The sequence below is a fragment of the Camellia sinensis genome, chromosome 2, assembly GCF_055761805.1.
Source record: "Camellia sinensis isolate YWXY chromosome 2, ASM5576180v1, whole genome shotgun sequence".
In the NCBI taxonomy this organism is placed as follows: Eukaryota; Viridiplantae; Streptophyta; class Magnoliopsida; order Ericales; family Theaceae; genus Camellia; species Camellia sinensis.
The window spans coordinates 89,774,823-89,783,575 of NC_138962.1; positions in this window are offsets into that span (position 1 = coordinate 89,774,823).

An 8,753-nucleotide genomic window follows, 5' to 3' on the forward strand; every position below is an offset into this window, starting at 1 on the left:
AGTTAACTATTCAGTTTGTACTTAATTAGTTAATGCGTTTAACTATTCAATTTGTGTTATAATAGCTTAATTAGTTACCTTGTTAGTTGGCTAGTTTTGAGATGTAATAATTAGTTTAATTAGCTTAGATTAGCTAGTTAGTTTCTTATTCGGACCCTCCGTCGAGAGGGCCAATTGTTGTAATAAGCGTGCGTGTGTGTGATGCATGTCTTCCAACCCCCATTTCTTTCTCCCTTTTACTTAACCACTTACGGTGGTTAGTTTTAGGGCATATTTCGATTACCATAACTTATGCTTTGCATGCATGCATCTATTCATCTATTTTGCATGCACCAGGCTCGGCGCATCATACTAACTGCATTGTATTTCAATTCCAATTTGAATACATGTTCCAAGTTGCATTTCATATGACATGATTAGAATAGCCGAGCCTATTTTAATTACATTCTCGCATGTGTTACATTAGTCATCTTAACATGAACTAGGATCATGTATGATTTCTAACTAGTTCTTTGTTTTGGCTCGGGTACACTTTGAGTGTTTACGCTTTAGCATACTGCATGTGTTTTAATGTTGCCATGAAAGCATGTTTGCCATGAGGCTAACTGCTTATTTGATATAACTGCCTGAATGCCTGTGGGTGAAGGGTGGATTGCCTGAATTGAAACAATTCATCAAAACCCCGATTTAGCCTACTTGCAAGTAGCAAACTTCAAATCATTTTCACAAACGAACATGCAATGTTTTGTTCCAATTTAGGTGATCTAGTCTATACTTGTATGTTGTGCGCATCACATAACAATTCTAGGTTAATAACCAGAATAAGAACACATGTGTTTTCAAAAACAAAATATCATGTTAGTAAAGGTCGATCTTTGATCAGGCGAGCGGGGGTGCTCATTGCATAACCTTCCCCTCTCGTACCAAAGTTCCCGAGCCGAGGCAACTTTGGTGATGACGGACACGTGGCCTTAGGCACGAGTCAGGGTTTCCTAAATTTTCCCAAAATAAAACATTTAGGTGGCGACTCTGTATCTGGCAAAGCAGTCCATGTCTGGCACTTCTTTATTAAAAATCCGTTTTCCAAAACGATTTTCCGGATTTGGACTCTTTGGTGATTTATCGGTCTCACATTGCACTTTGTGAGATTAGATTCAGAACCGTGACATTGAGTCCAAACTTGTAGTAGCTAAAGAACAAACGATTTCGCGCCCTTGCGTGCGGAGCCGGGAGTTCTCGGGGCGATCTACACAATCGTAACCGATACAAGCATTATTATTGCCATTTTACGAATATTTTGTCCGCGGGAAATCGGCATCCATATATATATGCACATTTTTCGGGACTTTCACTTTGGACACACAGGATAACATAATTTGGTGATACACACCTATGTCCAACATTCACTCATTTTTCTCAAAATCATATACATTTACAATGTCTTAAATGAGCAACAAATGTTCAATGCACGTGGATGAGAAATTAGTTTCAATTCACCTAATTCTCATGCAATTTCTACAACAATCATAGCTATCCTCCACCGATAGCCCAAAACAGATATAAAATCTCCAATACAGATAAACTTTCAAAAATTTAAGATGTGTGTGATAATACATATCTAACTCTATCATTCATATTAATATCCATCTAATTTCATATTTCCATTATCAATTCCATTTATTTATACAAAATAAATATTTGAGACATTTAGGGCAAAACCCGTTTTCTTCCAAAATCCAATGGTCAAAATTAATGATTTGTTCACAACTCAACCTCATTTCCACTCCCACAACCATTTTCCATACAACCATTTGAAAACCCCTCTTTTGATTTTAAACCAATACCCGAGGTTTGTTCAAAATCTTCCAAAATCACAATATTGTTTATGAAAAACAAATAGCTAAGTTAAAAATCATAACAAAGTGTAGAGAATCCCTACCTCGAAGTTAGAAGGCTAATGAGAGAGTAGAAAAACCTCAATGAAGCTAAAATCCAACTCTATTTGGATGAAAACGAAGCTCTAGGTGAGCTATACCTTTTTAACAAGGGAGTATGGTAGAGAAATAGGTAGATCTTGGTGTATTTGTAGAGAGAGAGTAAGTCCTAAAGAGAGAATGTCTCAACTTTAGGGTTTTTAGAAAGTTTAGAGAGAGAGAGAGAGAGAGATAAAAAAAAGTGATAAAAAGTGACTTTTACAGACTGATATATGCACAGTTCGCTCAAGCACAAGAAGTGACGCTCAAGCGTCCACACACAATAAGTTGTTCCGCTCGAGCATAAGAAGTGACGCTCGAGCGTAGAATACACACTGCCAGTAGTTTTGCAGACAAAAGACCAATGCTTGAGCTCAAGAAAGGTTGTTCGAGCCGAGACTGCTCAAGCATAGGAAGCACCGCTTGAGTGTAGAGTACACTCTCTTAGTAGTTTTGCAGACCTGCAAAAGTACTAAGAATTCCCAAAGCCTACTCGAGCACAAGAAGTGACGCTCGAGTAGAGGATTAAAATTCTGGACAATAAAAGTTTGAAAACCAAGCTACCAATCAGTTCCAAACGCAACCAATACAACCCAATAGCCAAACTCAAGGAAGGAAAAGAGGAATAAGACATGAACAACAATACAGAACCACAAAACCCAAGTCCAGAATATCAAATGGGTCAGGTCTAAAATCATAATCGCTATAGTCTTCCACCCTTAAGGAATTTCGTCCCCGAAATTACAATTTAAACTTTAAAACCATGCTTACACCAATTACAATAATGATAATCAATCAATTCTAATACCATGACCCATCCACCAGTCATTTATTCTCATCAATATGATAAATAAGTTCTCAATACTGAATATACAATTTATATTTCCCAAACATATGCAATGTTTATAGTAAATGCTCAAACATTAACAAATAAGTCCGGATACTTCTCACAGACTTCCAACTCACGTTCCTATGTTGCTTTCTCAACTTCATGATGTCGTCATAATACCTTAACTAAGGGAATTGTCTTGCCGCGCAAGACTTGGTCTCAAGTATCGAAGACTTTCACAGATCTCTTTTCATACGAGGCATCCTCATCTACCTTTAAGTCGGTCCAATCCAACACGTGCGGTGGATCCGGCTCATACTTCCGAAGCATACAAATATGAAACACATTATGAACTCTAGAAGGCTGTGGCGGCAAGGCCAAGCGATAGGCTACTTCTCCAATCCGCACAATGATCTCAAAAGGCCCAATAAATCTAGGGGACAACTTTCCACTCTTCCCAAATCTCATCAAACCCCGCCTAGGTGATATCTTCAAGAAGGCATGATCTCCTACCTCAAAAGACAAAGGTCTCCCTCCTACGGTCGATAACTTTTCTAGCAACTCTAGGTCGTAACTCTCCTCTTACGGATAAGGGAAACTTTCTTTGTCATTTCCTGAACTAACTCTGGACCCAACATTGGTGCATCACCCACCTCGGCCTTACACAGAGGGGATCTACACAGTCGGCCATACAAGGCCTCAAACAATGCCATGCTAATACTCGATTGGAAGCTATTGATATAGGCAAACTCAACTAAGGGAAAGTGCCTCTCCCACGACCCTTTAGAGTCAAGAACACAATCCCGAAGCATATCCTCAAGGATTTGAATAGTACGCTCAGACTGCCCGTCAGTCTGAGGATGATATGTAGTGCTAAAAGTCAATCTCGTACCTAAGGAATTCTGTAGCCTTTGCCACAAATGAGTTACAAAACGCTGATCTTTATCTGAAATAATAGTCACAGGGACCCCATGAAGCTTCACTATGTCCCTAACATAATTGTCGGCAAGATAATCTACCATGTCACTCATGCGCAAAGATATAAAGTGCACTGACTTGGTTAACTGGTCAACTACCACCCAAATCGCATCACTACCCCGTTGAGTCCTAGGAAGACCCATAACAAAATCTATCTTGACATGCTCCCACTTCCACTCGGTTATAGGCAAGGGTTTTCAACAAACCCGCTGGCCTCTGATGTCCGGCCTTCACTTGTTGACAAGTGAAGCACCTTGATACAAACATGGCCACATCCTTCTTCATTCCCATCCACCAAAACTGGCAACTAAGGTTGTGATACATCTTTGTGCCTCCTTGATGCACCGCAAGGTGTGAATGGTAAAACTCTTGGAGTACTTCCTCTCTGTGGAGAAGTGGTTTGGAAATACTCTTCTGATCTTGGAGAACGCTCGTGATCCTCTTCTGGTCACCTGAAAAGGAATAAACACTCTGGTCGGGGGTGCCGGAATTAGCACTCCGACGGACAAGTCAGAATCCACACTCAAGAATGCTTGTATTCTAAGTTAAGCACAACAATTCCCACATACCTCTTTCTGGCTGATGTTCTTCTAATTATATCTTTTCTTCCACGGGCCTCAGGATTAGGTCCATTTCCAACTCATATTCGGCACATTTTATAATAGACCGATCTTCATTCGGCCCCTTTCCTAATCGATTATTTGGCCGAATAGGGTTGGATTTGAGCTTGCGAGCCAATTGTCGAGTGCTTCGAATCTCGACTCTCCTAGATTTGACTATCCAGAATCTCTACAACTCCCTCTTCTCGGCCCCCACAATTGCCCCCCATGCACTCCACTAACGACAGTTGGCTAGAATGTTTGGCTTCGAACTCGAAAAGTCAGAGCCGAAATTCGGCAGTTGACCGTATTCCAACGCAAATGTCTGTACACATGCTTCCCGGTTATCATTTCAACTTCCCGCCTCTTCGTACATTTCTATTTATTGTGATTTAAAATTTTGACGTCTTTTCAAATGCTTACATGCTTTTAGACGCCCGTCGCTGGATTGCCTTCCGAACTACCTCTGCAACTTCCTACTTTTCTCTATCTCCTTCGCCTCTTGTAAGTTCTCTCCTTCTCTGCTTTGTTTTTTGGCTTAGCATAATCCTATTGGCTAGGGGAATGACAAAACATTTAAAAGATCTCCTCTTACCAGATCGAATTTCTTGCTTCCGACGTCATTTTTCCATTCCTGATGATGTCTGTTTGTCATTTGTGGCAGATGGCACCCTCGATGTGGAGAGGATTGATGAAACCACGATCGTCTTCCCTCTTCTATCAATCGCAGATGGTGGAGTCCGCTTTCCCCTTCACCCACTCCTTAGGGCTGTGCTTTGCCATTGGGGGTTAATCCCTTCCCAACCCAACGTCAACTTCTATAGGATCGTGATGGGAATTATCGCACTAAACCTCCGCCTTAGGCTTAACCTTGGTATTCTCGCTATTCGTCATTGCTACGCCTTGGCCAAGTCTTCTAGTCGGCACGAGCGTTATTTCCTTAGGGCCAAAGACACCGACCATCAACTAGTGACGATGCTTTCCAACTCTGGGAAGCGAGTTGATGATGTTATGGTCGTCGTCCAAGGAAACTAGGAATTCGGCAAAGGCGAGGATCGCCTTGATCGTATTCCTAGACGGAGGGTCGAACCAGGTGGCCGAGTATCTTTTTTTATTTACTTACTTGTTATATTTATAAAACTTTATTTTCGGGACCTCATGGTTTTGCTTTTGCAAGAAACGATTTGAAGAAAGTCTTGATCTCGACCGACGATACCGTACTTTCGGAAATCAAGACTGCGCTCAAGTATTTCGGCCGACCGAGTCTTCAGAAGCAGGGGAGGGCAGCCCATGTTCTGCTTTGCTACGAGCCGACTTATACGACCTTTTCGGCGGCAGAAAACATCCCAATTCCGGAGGGTAAGGAGTCTCTTATCGCCCTTATCTTGACTGATTTTAGAAATTTGAGGCAAGTCGGTTACGAGGGATCAGATTTGGAGCAACTGGAAGTAGCTGAGGCCTCCGAGTTAGACCAATCTGAAACTAAGGTTGACGAGGCTTTGAAGTTAGCATTTGAAGAAGCCGGCCTCAATTCAGCTGATCCTCCGTCCACTTCGGGTCGAGAGGACCGTCTGCTCGACGATATTTTTCACAGTCTGGAGGACATTCCCGGCGCGTTCCCAGAAGATATGGTTGGGTTAAGCCTCACTAAACTTGCCAAGAAGGGAAACGCGGAAAGGATGGCCGCGCGGTGAAGGACAGAGGAGATTCGGGCTGCCGAATCTCAGTCCCAGACCTCCTTGCCTGTTATTGAGGGGACGACAAAGAACAGAAGTACCGAGGCAGAACCTTTTGTGCAGGCAAGTGTAGAAGCTGAGCAAAGGGTGGAGAAACGCCCTATCGACATCGAGGCCGGCTCAGAAGAAGACCGTGCCGACAAACGACCTCGTTTTGAGGAGTTGGATGTGATTGTAACTTTTGTTATTCAGCCCAAGATTAAAAAATATGTCGATCTCCTCTGATGCTTCAGTAATCAAAGATCCAGTAGTTGCACTCAGCTTGGCAACATTCGTTTCACTGCCTGCTGACAAGGCGGCTTTTTGGGCAGAGCCTGATCTAGTTGTAATTGTGTTGGCCGCGCAATCGGCTCTTTTGGTATATATCTGGACTTTGTCTTTTCTCTTTACGCTAATATTATTTTGTTCTTAACTTCCTATTTTGCAGGCCGTCGGAATGATAGCCGACATGGGCCGTCGCTATCACGATGCCGTCGAGCTAATTGGCCATTTACAAGCCGAGGTTGAGGGCCAAAGGAGTAGGGCGCAGATGGAGGGCGCCTGTGCCGAGGCCGAGATGGAGAGAGCCCGCAATGCTGAAGAATTGAGATCAGTCGTTGAGAAGAGGGTGAATGCGAGCGACGACGTGCTTAAATTGGCCCAGGAGGTGATCTCTAAATTGGAGGCTGGGTTGGAAGAGATGAAGGTGGCGAAGGAAACAGTCGACCTGAAGGCTGCCAACGCATTCGATGCTGGAAAGAAGTCTGCTTTTGATGAATATGTAGACGAAGTCCCCAAATTTAAAAATTGGGGATTTAAACAAGGCTGGCTCAAAGCCCTTGATTCTGCTAATGTGACATTGGCTATGCCAATTCCATACGAGCAAGCGGATGTTGAGCCGCTGAAATCTGACTCCGAGGGCTAATTTGGGATGTAATTTTCAGTTTTTTACAGCTTTTTGTTTAGTAATTTTCATATGTAAAATGGTTACAATTTGTGTCCAATTTACTTAATGAAAATTCATTTTGTACTTTGCTGTTACTAATGAACGGAATTGTTTGGTTGTTGTTTTGGATAAAACGTTTTGTATACTTGCCGACTACATGATTACGCCGTTTAGAAAGCCAAAAATTAGTACATGGAGTGGCTGTGGCACATATCAATCGACATGGGGCCAAGATGCTCGGCCAGTCAGATTAATAAATCTGCCCTTGCCCCAGCCAGTACATGGACTTCAAGGCATTCTCTCATAATTGTCGTTTAGATAATTAGGCCGTTTTAACAAGCCAAAAATCAGTACATGGAGTGGTTGTGGCACATATCAATCGGCATGGGGCCAAGATGCTCGGCCGGTTAGATTAATAAATCTGCCATTGCCCCAGCCAGTGCATGGACTTCAAGGAATTCTTCCATAATTGCTGTTTAGATAATTAGGCCGTTTTAACAAGCCAAAAATCAGTACATGAAGTGGTTGTGGCACATATCAATCGGCATGGGGCCAAGATGCTCGGTCGGTTAGATTAATAAATCTTCCCTTGCCCCAGCCAGTGCATGGACTTCAAGGCATTCTTCTATAATTGTCGTTTAGATAATTAGGCCATTTTAACAAGCCAAAAATCAGTGCATGAAATGGTTGTGGCACATATCAATCGGCATGGGCCAAAGATGCTCGGCCGATTAGATTAATAAATCTCCGTCATTTGGAGAAATTGCCTCGGGGTCACTGCATACCTACGAATAAATGGGGTGGGTTCGCGCCAGTGGGTCCACTTATTCTTATTCAAACTCGATTTGAACTAGCTTAAGGTGAGGGCGAATGTCAAACAGACTGTTCTTCAACAGCAAAGGAGAGGGACGAACGTTGGCTGAGCTAGATACTGCGATGAATCGCAACAACGAACCTGCGCGTACGGGAGGAAGGACATCAAAGGAAGGCGAAAAACGTCAACCTTCAAGCTGCCGAAGCAGATTACCCCGAAGAGAGAAGTATCAACGGGGAAGCTCCCCCTGACCACGACCGAGGAATGAGTCAGACATGAAGCCACGACCATTGAGTTTTGTAGTGTTCGTGGGAAATAAACCGATGACTGAGGCAGATTCCATCGTCAATGATCCGGGTGTAGCGGTCGAGTTCGCTCGACAGATCTTTCCACCGAAAGTCCAACAATCGATGGTTGGACAACGAGATTTTGAAGTGTTTCGAGAAGGTATTCATGGGGCAGTGAAGGGGTTGTACACTGCCTACGAAGTCGGAATGCGTCTGCACGCCGCGCAGCGGGAAATGGAGAAAATAGACGAACGAGTCCGCAGTTTGGAGGCTCATGTGGAAAAGGCCAAGGGCGATCTTAGGGAGCTTAGGAAGGTTAAAGTCTCCGATCCGCATGTGGCGGGTCAGTCTAACCCAATTGTGGACGAGAACGTGACCCAACGGCTATTGAGTCATGCCATCGCCGACCGAGATACGGCAGGCATGTTTGCCGTGGCAAATGCGAGGGCCAAGGGTTACGAGCAGGGTTTCCATGATGGCCGGAAGGTTGGGATCAACAAAACGAAAGAGACACTTGTTGAGGAGGTCTGTTGATACGAGAATCACAGTTTTAAGCATGGTTGGATCGCGACTCTTCAGGCCGCGGCGGCTCTCCGAGCGAAGGGTGTCGAT